This window comes from Lolium perenne, chromosome 7 (assembly GCF_019359855.2).
Source record: "Lolium perenne isolate Kyuss_39 chromosome 7, Kyuss_2.0, whole genome shotgun sequence".
Classification (NCBI taxonomy): domain Eukaryota; kingdom Viridiplantae; phylum Streptophyta; class Magnoliopsida; order Poales; family Poaceae; genus Lolium; species Lolium perenne.
The window spans coordinates 270,351,080-270,362,740 of record NC_067250.2 but is presented as its reverse complement, the minus strand read 5'-3'; the positions used below and the strand labels follow the sequence as shown (position 1 = coordinate 270,362,740).

At 44.3% G+C, this 11,661-nt stretch overlaps 1 long non-coding RNA gene and 1 pseudogene across 1 annotated transcript; both read left to right on the top strand.

The window, feature by feature from the left end:
• The first annotated feature begins 5,376 nt into the window (after positions 1 to 5,376).
• On the top strand, positions 5,377 to 7,432 carry LOC127312846 (protein LIKE COV 2-like; annotated as a pseudogene).
• Positions 7,433 to 9,323: 1,891 nt separating this feature from the next.
• Positions 9,324 to 11,256, top strand: LOC127312847 (uncharacterized). The gene is made up of 3 exons (XR_011748969.1): positions 9,324 to 9,424; positions 10,562 to 10,695; positions 11,012 to 11,256. It is a non-coding gene; the product is annotated as an uncharacterized lncRNA (long non-coding RNA).
• Positions 11,257 to 11,661: the final 405 nt, after the last annotated feature.

Here is an 11,661-nt window from a genome sequence, read left to right as displayed (position 1 = left end):
TCTTACGGAGTGGTAAAATTGCTATAGGGATATATACTCTCCTCCCAGCTAACCAACAACTTGTCTCCCGGCTCTAATTCACGGGATCTCCGATCACATAGAGTAGGTTACCACCGTGGGCAGCTCATAGTGTGGGTCTCGTACCCATCTCCCTCGATGCATTTTCTATCACATTTCGTGATAGTCCCTTTGTGAAGGGGTCTGCCAGGTTTCTAGACGTATGGATATAATCCAACGCTATAACTCCGGAGTTTCTCATTTTTCTGACAGTTTTTAGTCTCCTCTTCACATGCCTTGATGACTTCATATTATCCTTAGAACTGTTTACTTTGATGATCACAGTTTGATTATCACAGTTCATAGGAATAGCGGGTATTGGTTTCTCAACCACAGGTAAGTCCATCAAGAGCTCACGAAGCCACTCTGCTTCAACAGTGGCTGTGTCTAATGCTGTGAGTTCTGCTTCCATAGTTGACCTCGTAATGATGGTCTGCTTGCAAGACTTCCAGGAAACAGCGCCACCTCCAAGTGTAAACAAATAACCACTTGTGGCCTTAGTCTCATCAGCGTCAGATATCCAATTTGCATCACTATAACCCTCAAGTACTCTTGGATACCCAGTATAGTGAATGCCATAACTCGCAGTGCCTTTCAAATAGCGCAAAACTCTCTCAAGAGCATGCCAATGAACATCTCCAGGTCTAGACACAAAACGGTTGAGTTTACTTACAGCAAAGGAGATGTCAGGCCTCGTGGCGCTGGCTAAATACATAAGCGAGCCAATGATTTGCGAGTATCGCAATTGATCTCTAGCAATTCTTTTATTCTTACGAATTATCACACTAGGATCATAGGGCGTTGGAGAAGATTTGCAGTCGCTATACCCGAAGCGACTTAGGATCTTTTCCACATAGTGGGACTGAAGCAAAGTAATCCCACCATTGTCATCCTTCCGCAGCTTAATGTTTAAGATCACATCAGCTACTCCCAATTCCTTCATCTCAAAACAACGAGATAGGAACTCCTTGACCTCCTTAATCACAGTAAGGCTGGTCCTGAATATCAGTATGTCATCGACATAGAGACAAAGAATAACTCCCTCGCCCCCACCATGGCGATAGTATACACACGTGTCAGCTTCGTTTACAACAAAGCCTTCAGCGGTTAAAGTTCTTTCAAACTTCTCATGCCACTGCTTAGGCGCTTGCTTAAGCCCATATAAAGATTTCAGTAGTTTACACACCTTTCCTTCTTGACCATCTACTACAAATCCATCAGGCTGCTCCATATAAATTTCCTCTTCAAGCTCTCCATTTAGGAAAGCAGTCTTAACATCCATTTGATGAACGAGAAGACCATGTGAGGCAGCCAAGGATAGTAGCACTCGAATGGTGGTCAATCTGGCAACAGGTGAGTATGTATCAAAGAAATCTTCACATTCTTTCTGGGTATAACCCTTGGCCACAAGACGTGCCTTGTACTTTTCAATAGTACCATCGGGCCTAAGCTTTTTCTTGAACACCCACTTGCATCCTACAGGTTTGCACCCATAAGGACGATCAGTAACCTCCCAAGTTCCATTAGCTAAGATGGAATCCATCTCGCTACGGACAGCTTCCTTCCAGTAGTCAGCATCCTGAGATGCATATGCTTCTGAAATAGAAGTGGGAGTATCATCCACGAGGTACACAATGAAATCATGACCAAAGGACTTTGCAGTCCTCTGTCTCTTTCTCCTTTTGGGAGCTTCATTGTCATCCTCTACAGGATTGTCAAAGTGTTCTATAGCCATGGTAGGTTCAGGAAATAATTCCTGAGTAGATGAACTAGGCATCTCCTGAATTGATGAGCTAGACGTTTCTTTCATAGGAAAGATGTCCTCAAAGAAAGTCGCATCATTCGACTCCATAATTGTACCAACATGCATGTCGGATACCTCAGATTTTACTATCAAAAATCTGTAGCCAATGCTATCAAATGCATATCCCAGAAGAACACAATCCACGGTTTTTGGTCCAAGCTTGCGCTTCTTGGGTATTGGCACATTTACTTTCGCCATACAGCCCCAAGTTCGTAGGTAAGACAGTTTCAGCCTTTTCCTTTCCCATTCCTCAAACGGGGTAATGGTTTTATTCTTTGTGGGGACACGGTTTAGGACATGACATGCAGTCAATATCGCCTCCCCCCACCATGCCTTGGAGAGACCCGATGTATCTAACATGGCGTTAACCAAATCAGTTAGAGTACGATTCTTTCTTTCGGCCACCCCATTTGACTGAGGTGAGTCGGGAGGCGTCCTCTCATGGATAATACCATGCTCCGCACAAAAAGAATCAAACTCGTTGGAAAAATACTCTCCACCACGATCAGACCTTAGCCGCTTGATCTTTCGATCAAGTTGGTTTTCTGCTTCAGCTTTAAAGATTTTGAAGTGATTAAGAGCTTCATCTTTAGATTTCAGGAGGTACACATAACAATATCGAGTAGAGTCATCAATTAAAGTCATGAAGTATCTTTTTCCTCCTTTTGTCAATTCACCATTCATTTCACAAAGATCTGAATGTATAAGCTCCAACGGTGCCAAGTCTCTTGCCTCCGCAGTCTTGTGAGACTTACGTGGTTGCTTAGCTTGCACACATACTTGGCACTTGGATTTCTTGACAATAGCAAATTTCGGAATTATATTCATATTCGCTAGCCGCGTCATGCACCCAAAATTAATGTGACAAAGTCGTGAATGCCAAATATCGGACTCACTATCATTGCAAATGTGATTAATAATTTGAGTACATAAGTCTGACAAAGATAAGCGGAACAAGCCTCCGCACACATAACCCTTTCCAACAAATTGTCCACACTTGGAAATTACAACTTTATTAGACTCAAAAACCAACTTAAAACCATCTCGACATAAAAGCGATCCGCTAACGAGATTCTTATTGATGGAGGGAACGTGCTGCACATTCTTCAGCTGGATGGTCTTTCCCGAAGTAAACTTCAGATCCACCGTACCAACACCACGAACAGAAGCACGTGAGCCGTTTCCCATCAGCACGGAGGAAGTCCTTGCGACCTGATAAGAAGAAAACATAGAGACATGAGAACATACATGTGTATTGGCTCCGGTGTCTATCCACCAATCAGGAGAATTACATACTGAAAGGACAGTAGGAGAAATACCGTACCCAACGTCCTTCATCTCAGTATCAACACCAATAACAACATTTGCGGACTTGCCGCTGTTCACACGCCGATCATGGCGTTCTGGGCAATCAGGAGCCCAATGTCCAGGAGCGCCACAAACATGGCAGTTCCCTTTCTTCTTATAAGGAGTCTTCCTCTTGAAGTTGGTTGAGTTGGAGGCTTTGTTCTTTTCATCAAACTTGCCTTTTCCATTCTTCTTATTCTTGGACTTGTGGGATTGAAAGTTCTTCTTTTGTACCACATTGGCACTAGAACCTCCCTCAAAACTACGAGCGCGTGTGTCCTTTGCTCTCGCCTTCTCTTCCACATGAAGCGAGCCAATGAGATCCGAAACGGAAAACTCTTGTCTCTTATGTTTCAGAGAAGTAGCAAAGTTCCTCCACGAGGGAGGAAGCTTGGCAATAATGCCACCGGCGACAAATTTGTCCGGTAAGGTACACTTAAACTGCTCGAGTTCTTTGGCAAGGGACTGAATCTCATGAGCCTGCTCAACCACGGAGCGCTCATCAGTCATCCTGTAGTCATAGTATTGCTCCATGACATACAGTTCAGTGCCAGCGTCCGAGACCCCAAATTTGGCCTCGAGCGCATCCCACGCATCTTTACCATGGTAGAAAGCCATGTACGGGTCAACAATGTTGTCCCCAAGAATGCTGAACAAGGCCGCCTTAAACATGGCGTCGACCTTCTCAAACTTTTCCTGCTCCTCTACAGGGAGAGGCCCCTCAGGTCTAGCATCTGTGGCGCTAAAACAGCCTAGGTTTGTAAACCATAGAACTGCCTTTGTGCGCCACCTCTTGTAATGCATACCATCAAAGAGGGGAGGTCGAGTAGCGGCAGCAACGCTGCTTGAATTGATTTGCCTACAATCAGGTTTTTGGATTGTTGGAAATATAAGCAAATATTCATATGAAATAATCCGTACTAGTAAATGATAAATCATGACTACGAAATTAACAAATAAACTAATCATGCAGACTAGTAAGGTAGATGAACAGATCACATCTAAACAAGATAAACTGATCGCATCTGCCACACAAACTAGAAGAAGAAACTCTAACAGAAACTGAAAGAGAAACGACAAGATCACATACTTCGCAGCAGCGTCGTTGTCGCCCATGTTGAGGTTGTCGAAGAAGTCGCTGAGGTCCGGGAAGAAGTTGTCGGTGTGGAGAAACTCGTCGTCCGATGACGACGTCGTGATGCCAGTAGTCGCGCCGGAGCGCTCCCCAAAAACCTGATTGTCCCTCACCCGTACAGGTTCACGAGAGGCAGGGTTCCGGAGGCCTACTGTCCCGGCAGTCGGTGCACGCCGACGGACGGGATGAGGAAGACGAAGGCGGCGGCGCAATGAACTGGAAACAGGTAGTCGCGTATGCGTCTCGTACAGAGCAGGGTTGGAGTCCGCGCTTATGTAGTGCGGTCCGGGAAGGTCGTGGGACGCAGCCCACGTCCGAGTCGGCACAGCCACGATCCAGAAAAACCGGAAGGCAAAACGGCTGAGTAATGCGTCCGTTAATGACTCGAATTTGATTACACAATTAATTTCCCAAATAGCAAAAAGATAAGCTCGGCTCGGCGAGATTCCCGCAACCCGCGGCGCGTCGTGGCGAGGCGAGGCGTGGCGAGGCGAGGCGGGCGGCGGAGGAGGAGTGCGCGAGGGCTCTCTCTCTTCTCACTCACTTACTAGGACTAGAACAGCCCACCTTATATATCACTCCAACTCTCTCCCAACTAGCAATGTGGGACTAAACTTTAGCTCCCACTAGTGCTGCCACTGATTATTGGAATGAGCCATGTGAGTTTCAGAATCTAAAGGTATAAACGATGCCCCCCATAGGGGGCTTCACAGCGATCAGCGAATGTGGACCGTCCGATCTTTACTGTATCTGACCCACATTCGATCTCATCCCCTCATTTTTGCCACCAGCGCGGGCTCTGGTTGGCTGCAGAACTTTTTTCCGTCGACCCTTCGTGCTAGCGAAAGCCAAGCACTGGCCATTGTCTACCCGCGTCTGGCTACTTTGGGATCCTACGGCCGGGCGGGTCCGCGCGTCCGTGATGCGCTCGCCTCGTGCTGGCGTGCAAAATATCTTCTCCGTGCGGGGGTAGATAACAGGGGTAATTTGGACCTTTCCTTCGGTGGTCGGTGCGAAGCCTAGCCCACCCAATCGTCCCGCAGACAGCTGCTCCCCAATCCCTCGCGTTCTTCTCCTCGCGAGTCCCGCGGCGCCGCTCCGCCTCCTGGCCGCCCGTAGTTCTCCTCTCCCATGCCCGTTTCCAACCCCCAACCTTCCCCGCGCACGCGCCGCGCCTACCGCCGCAGCCAGCGCTAGCCAGCACACCGCCCCGCTGGACTCTTGGGGAGAAGCGCCATGGCGGATGAGAAGGAGTCGACGTCGGTCCCGCTCAGCCAGGCGGCCGACGCCGTCGACCCCGAGGACCTGGCCAAGTCGCCGCCGTGCCCCAGCTCGCCCACCGTCTCCACCCGCAAGGTCCGGATCCGTCTAATCCTGCTCCCACTCCCCGCGAGCCGCGCCCACACCGGCCTAATCGCCCGCATGTTCCTGTGCCGCTACGTACTGTACGGCCCTACGGGCTATTCGTGGCGTTTGTGTTGTTGTGCTTCCAGATAGTTAGATCTGAGCTCGACTTATTGTGCCGCTCACGTCTTCAGCTGTAGGAGTTTAGGATTGAATTTACTAGTGCTAAAGATTACTGGGGATATGGAGTTTTAGTTTTCTAAGGAAGGAAGCTGTGTCAAAGCTTATAGATGATTGCTTTGTGGGCTTGCATGCTTCACGGTTAAATGCTCAAGCGGTGACTTGGTTTGGCACCGGAATTTTAGTTACACTGCAGTTTGGCCCCAGATGCTTTGGTCGCTTCAATTGATGTCACTTGTGAGATAGTGCTCACAAGTTAGGACGCCTTCCTCTCAGTTTTAACGTCCGAGCTTCTACAAGAACGGTTAATGAATTTAGCTGTATTGTTGTTTCTCTTCAAAAGAGCCTTGAACTGGTAGAAGACGGCAGTACAATTTTCTTATTGGGAAGCTAGAATCGAGAAATTGATCGTGCTTTTGTGCAGGAAGGAACCTGGTAACAGTTTGATGACTACAGGTATTAGGCTTACATTCAGAAAACAGAGAGTTTTTGGAGCCAGGCTCATCTTTAGGTGCTCTAATTGCACTCAAAGATGGGTTTGCACTGCACACTTTTCCTGGAAAGATATCTATGAACGAAAAAAATTCCAAGTTCATTAACTTGGTAAGCTGAATATTTTTCTGCTTGATACATTTCTGTTACGTGTCCTTCATTTGATTATGTAGCACAAAGTGATTTGTGAATCATGCATTATCAGCATGTACTTGAATCATATACAACTTAACACAGCTAATGTTTTTTTATGTTTTATCCAAAAGACACCTGGATTTGCAGAACAAAGAGTTATATTATATAGGTCATTTTTTGTTTCACTAATTTGCTGATGGTTGCTACATTTTATGTGTAGGCATGCTGCGCTGTTCTTCAAAGTTGGGTGTCGAGAAAATTTATGACCGGATGGTACATCCTTTGCTATAAATAAGTTCCATAAACATGTTGCCGATACTATGCATACCAACCTTTTTCTGTTTTCATGTTTTACAGTGTAGTTCTTTTTCCTGTGGCCTTCACCTTCTTCATCACATGGTGGTTCGTTCAATTTGTTGATGGTTTTCAGTCCACTATATGCGAAAGTTGGAATCAACATATTCGGTAATCCTTGTACCTGTACTTTGGTCATGCCTTTTATGGTACTGATGAACTTACTATCTTAGTATAAAAAATGCGGCCATGTTTCTAAAATTGAGGTCCTATGACAACCAATCAAAATATCCAGCTTTATGTTTAACAGGATACAAGCTAATATTGATGGTAATATAGTATTGACAACTGCATTCTTGAATACTTTTGCCATGGGGTTAACAATAACCATTTTTTGAAGTAGATCCTCATCCTCTACTACAGTAATGATTTGGTAACACTTGACCATGTGCTTTGTATGGAATTCAGTCATCACAGCATCAACGTTTGTGTTTGTAGCAAGTGCTTATTCTTTTCACGGACACTTTGCAGGTCTTGGTTTTCTGACTTCTCTGGCATTCATATTTCTGGCTGGAATATTTGTTCTCCTCTCCCATGCCCGTTTCCAGCCCCCGGCCTCCCCGCTGCTCCGCCTCAATGGATGACCGCTGGCCAGCAGGAGCGCGCTGCGTGGGACGATTTCAGGCCGCCACCGTCTGCGCTGCTTGCCGGGAAGACCATGTCATCGCCATCGGTAGGTGATCCGCTTCAGATCTTGTGCAGCCATCATCTTCCTGTCCCATCTCCCCTCCCCTCACGCCTCCACCTCCCTTGCTCTTCCTCCTCACGTGCTCCTCGGGAGCGGCGGCTGGCGCCTCCGCCTCCCTGGCTGGCCAGCCTTCTCCGCCTCCCAGGCAGCATCTCCAACCCCCAGCCTCCATGACCTAGGGTCGACCCCCTCTCTAGATTTCCATCTCCCTTCCTCTCCCCGAGCCTCAACTTCCACACTGCTGCTATCTTTGTCCCCTTGAGCTCTGCCTCCTCTAGCTTAGTGCCATGGCTGACCCATGGAGGAGCATGTGGGGAAGTGGAGGATTTATGCGGAGGATCATACAAGAGCATTGTCTTCTGGTGGCACTGCTGTTGCTTCCAATCCATTGGACATCTAAACTGCAGCTCCATCCACCAATATCTAGGTTGGAGGTGACGTTGCGCAGTTTGCGCTCCGGCGAGCACTAGCCACAGCTTGTGGGAGGAGGCGCCGAGGTGGGATTAGGCCCTTTTGGCCGTCCCACCCTGGGAGGCGTGGATGAACACACAAGGAAGCGGGCGCCTGATGTGGAGTATCGAACAGAAGCTGCCGTCGCCGCCACCCATCCTACCGTGTCGCTGCCATCGTCGCTGCCTCTGCCCGTTCCTATGGTGAGTGCCCGAATGGCTTCTGTTTGATTTTGTTGGAGCTAGCTTAGGATATAGGCATGTGTTGCTCTGATATGGATTTGTTTTGTTTTTGTACAGGGCCGTCGAACCACAGGATCATCGATTAGCACATCGATGAGTTTTCTGGGCTCTCTCCGTGGTTAAATTGCATTGGATGTTTTGGTAGAGGCGGCTGGGATCGAATACAAAGTGGTGAGTTATTATGAATATCAATACTAGGATGCGCTATTTTTGTTTTGATGGGATTAGATTTTCTATTAGATCAACAAAATTACAAAACTGTCTAGCATATGGAAATCTGAAATTTGTCTACCAGACGGTATCTGAAATTTGCAGCCCCAGCAAAAGTTAAACATTTTCATTCCCTGTTTATATGGAAATAAAGTAATAATCTGTGGGTATGTTTCTGCTCTGCCAACCCAATTGTATGCTCTATCTTTTTTAAGATGCATTTTCTTTATATTTTCATTTTCCTTGCTGATATCATTAGTTTATTTCACTCTTTCATGCAGAGGGGTTGCAAAGGCGATTGCGGAGAAGTCCTGCAATGCTCTTCTCCTCAAGGTATGTTTGATTTGAGATACATTATTTTTATTGTAGCGTATAGCTTTGTCAGCTCAAGAATTGTGTACGTAGGTTAACCACAGTGTACTTGAGGTTGTGAGAATATCAATACTGGTTAGCTGTGGCGTGATGACCAGTTTACTTTGTCAGCTCAAAAAGCTTTCTGTCTAAACACGCTACTTGCAGTTTACTATGTCATCACTCTTCAATCATAGGCCGAGAGTTCTCATCTACTCACAACTCTTTCGTTGTTCTTTCTATACATGCTGATACATATATTAATTTATATATCATCTCAAGTGTTCCTTAATATTTCACGTAATCCTTTGTTAATAATTATAGTAACAGTGTCCTGAACAATCTCAGTTAGTTTGAATGAAAGCATGTGTAAGTAACCAGAAAGTGTAAGTAACCCCATATATTATTCAAAAAGGTGTTCAATCCATATTTTCTAAGTTAATCCTTGCCTTAAATGTGCATATATTGATGGAAATTATTTCCTTCTGTAACAAGGATATGCTATTAAGATGGTACATTTTCTTTTGAAACTTGTAGGTGGATGTTTTGATGAAATAAAGTTCATTGCCTCCTCCACCTCTTCCACCCTCGTGGCTGGAGGATGCCACCCAACACCGGAGAGCGTGTTGGCACCAGTGAGCTTCCTACTTCTCAATTCATGGATCTACATGCTAAATCATTTGTGTCTTTGCTTTCTCTGGTTGGTGTTCATGGTCTATGCCTTGAGTTGGGAAAAAATTTGTAGAGGAGAAAACTGTAAAACTTGCAAGAAAACTTCAGATTTGAGGAGAAATTTTAACATACATGGAAAAATTATAAGGGCTGGGGAAAAGAACTGCTTCTGGAGCTTTCCCCCCTCTTTCTATGCTTATGTGATTTGCTTGATTTGGTGATGCTTATGTTCTTTCTAATCCAGCACTGATGTACTCTCCTTTGCCGGTAGTTTTTCTCATTGGTGAATTACGAAGAAATACAAAATAGATGGTCAGTTATCAATATTTGAAAGGGTAGAGTTATCAATATTGGAAAGGGAGGATGCTACAGGCAGGGCAGGGATTTGGGACAGCTAAACATAAGTGTGGCTACCTATATGTAGTATCTATCTTTTCAGTTCAAGTTTTTTTTGACATTTTTAAGCGGAAGCGGACTGCTAACATAATTTATTGATACACAAAATTTGTGAAGGTTAATATACCTGCAGAAATTGTTAATTAGTGGAGTGATGGCAGGGCAGAGATTTGAGGGAGCTAGCTGTAAGTGCAGCTGTCTATGCAATATCTATTTTTTCCCTATGTACAGTTTTCTTATATTTTGAGCGGAAGCAAACTGCTAAAATAATTAGTTGATAGTATAAATTCGTGAAACCTTTTCCTTCATATGAGTGTTGGTTGTTGCTCATGTAGTATGTATTATCATGTATGTCTAGCTTTAATTCAAAATAATGTTGATCAATGATTTTTGAAGTCTCTTAGAAATGTCCCTGGCAACACACACTATAGTTTAGGTGATAGCATTTGTAAGCAGCTTTACTTCTTATCTTTGAGAGGTTTAGACGCCCATAAATAGTGGTTGATAATAGATTTGTTTTGATGATAGGTCATATGTAAATAGTATTTTAATTGAATCCACACCGGTTTACTTTTAGTAATCAATGTATAAATGACCAGGTTTATGTTTATGTCTGATTTTGGTTCCCAGGTAAAACTAGGAACTGAGCTTGTACTGTATTTTCCTTCAATTTGAATTTGCTAAAGTATCTTTATTTCTGTCAGGACTGCACAACTAGCTGCCAGAAGATAACGAGCTGCCTCGCGGTATAAGTAGGCAGCCGACATCTTTGACGACAACTGCGATCTGCATGACTCTAACGGCCATCTACGCGAGACTACTACTCTGCTAAAAGGAAGTAAGAAATAAAAAAAAAACGTCTCTCATCGTATTAATTGTGTAGAACATATTAATATTTATGCATGATGCGTCCTTGAAGAAGATATCAGCAGTTCAGTAAGTAGTATAACTTCAATTCTTAATCGCATGGCCACTATTTTCTTAGTAAATTCCATGTACCTTCATTATTCAATACAGATGGCCCAACCATCACTACGTTGTAACAACATGGTGCATGTGTGAAGCTTTAATGTATGTTAACATGAATATGTTCGTCTGCTTTTGTTGTCTCGAATCCCAAATGACTATTGGTTAATTTATCTTCTTATTTGCAGTGGTGTTAACTCTTGATGCTGCAAGCACTAAAGACCATGCTGCGAGAATGCATTTCCTATGTAGGCGATGATTTTAGTGTTCCTTCCTTGCTTTTGTCTCTCTCGGTAGAATCAACAACTTTTACATGCTATAAGATATTTTCCCATGTTTCTTGGTTGTATATAAATGTTCGTTGCTTTGTTTGTAATTTAGTATGATTTGCTATACATTGTAAACTCTAAAAATATTTATTGTTATTTTCACATTTGAAACGAGTCTCACGGGATCGGGATATTGCGTCAACTCCTATGTGTACATGTTTCTGTAGGAGAAACATAATAAACCCTGCTCCTTCTGAAGTTAATTGAATAGGATTGCTTCCCAGTAAGTTTATATTACTACCTTTTACTACTGTTTTTGTAATTTTATGTACTTTAACCCAGTTTCATTCTACTGACTTCATTTTTTAAACCCTTAAAAATGACTATCTTTTTACCCACCTTATTATTTCTATCGGTCTTATAAAATGTAAATCTACGCGATTCTTACGGGGTCGTGCGCCAAGGCGCACATCTAAATCTAGTTTGATAATGGGCCATGGGCCAAAGGCCAAATGCCCCAAATTCCAGCCATGGCTGCTATTTTCTGAAGGTTCTTAAAACAACTAGCC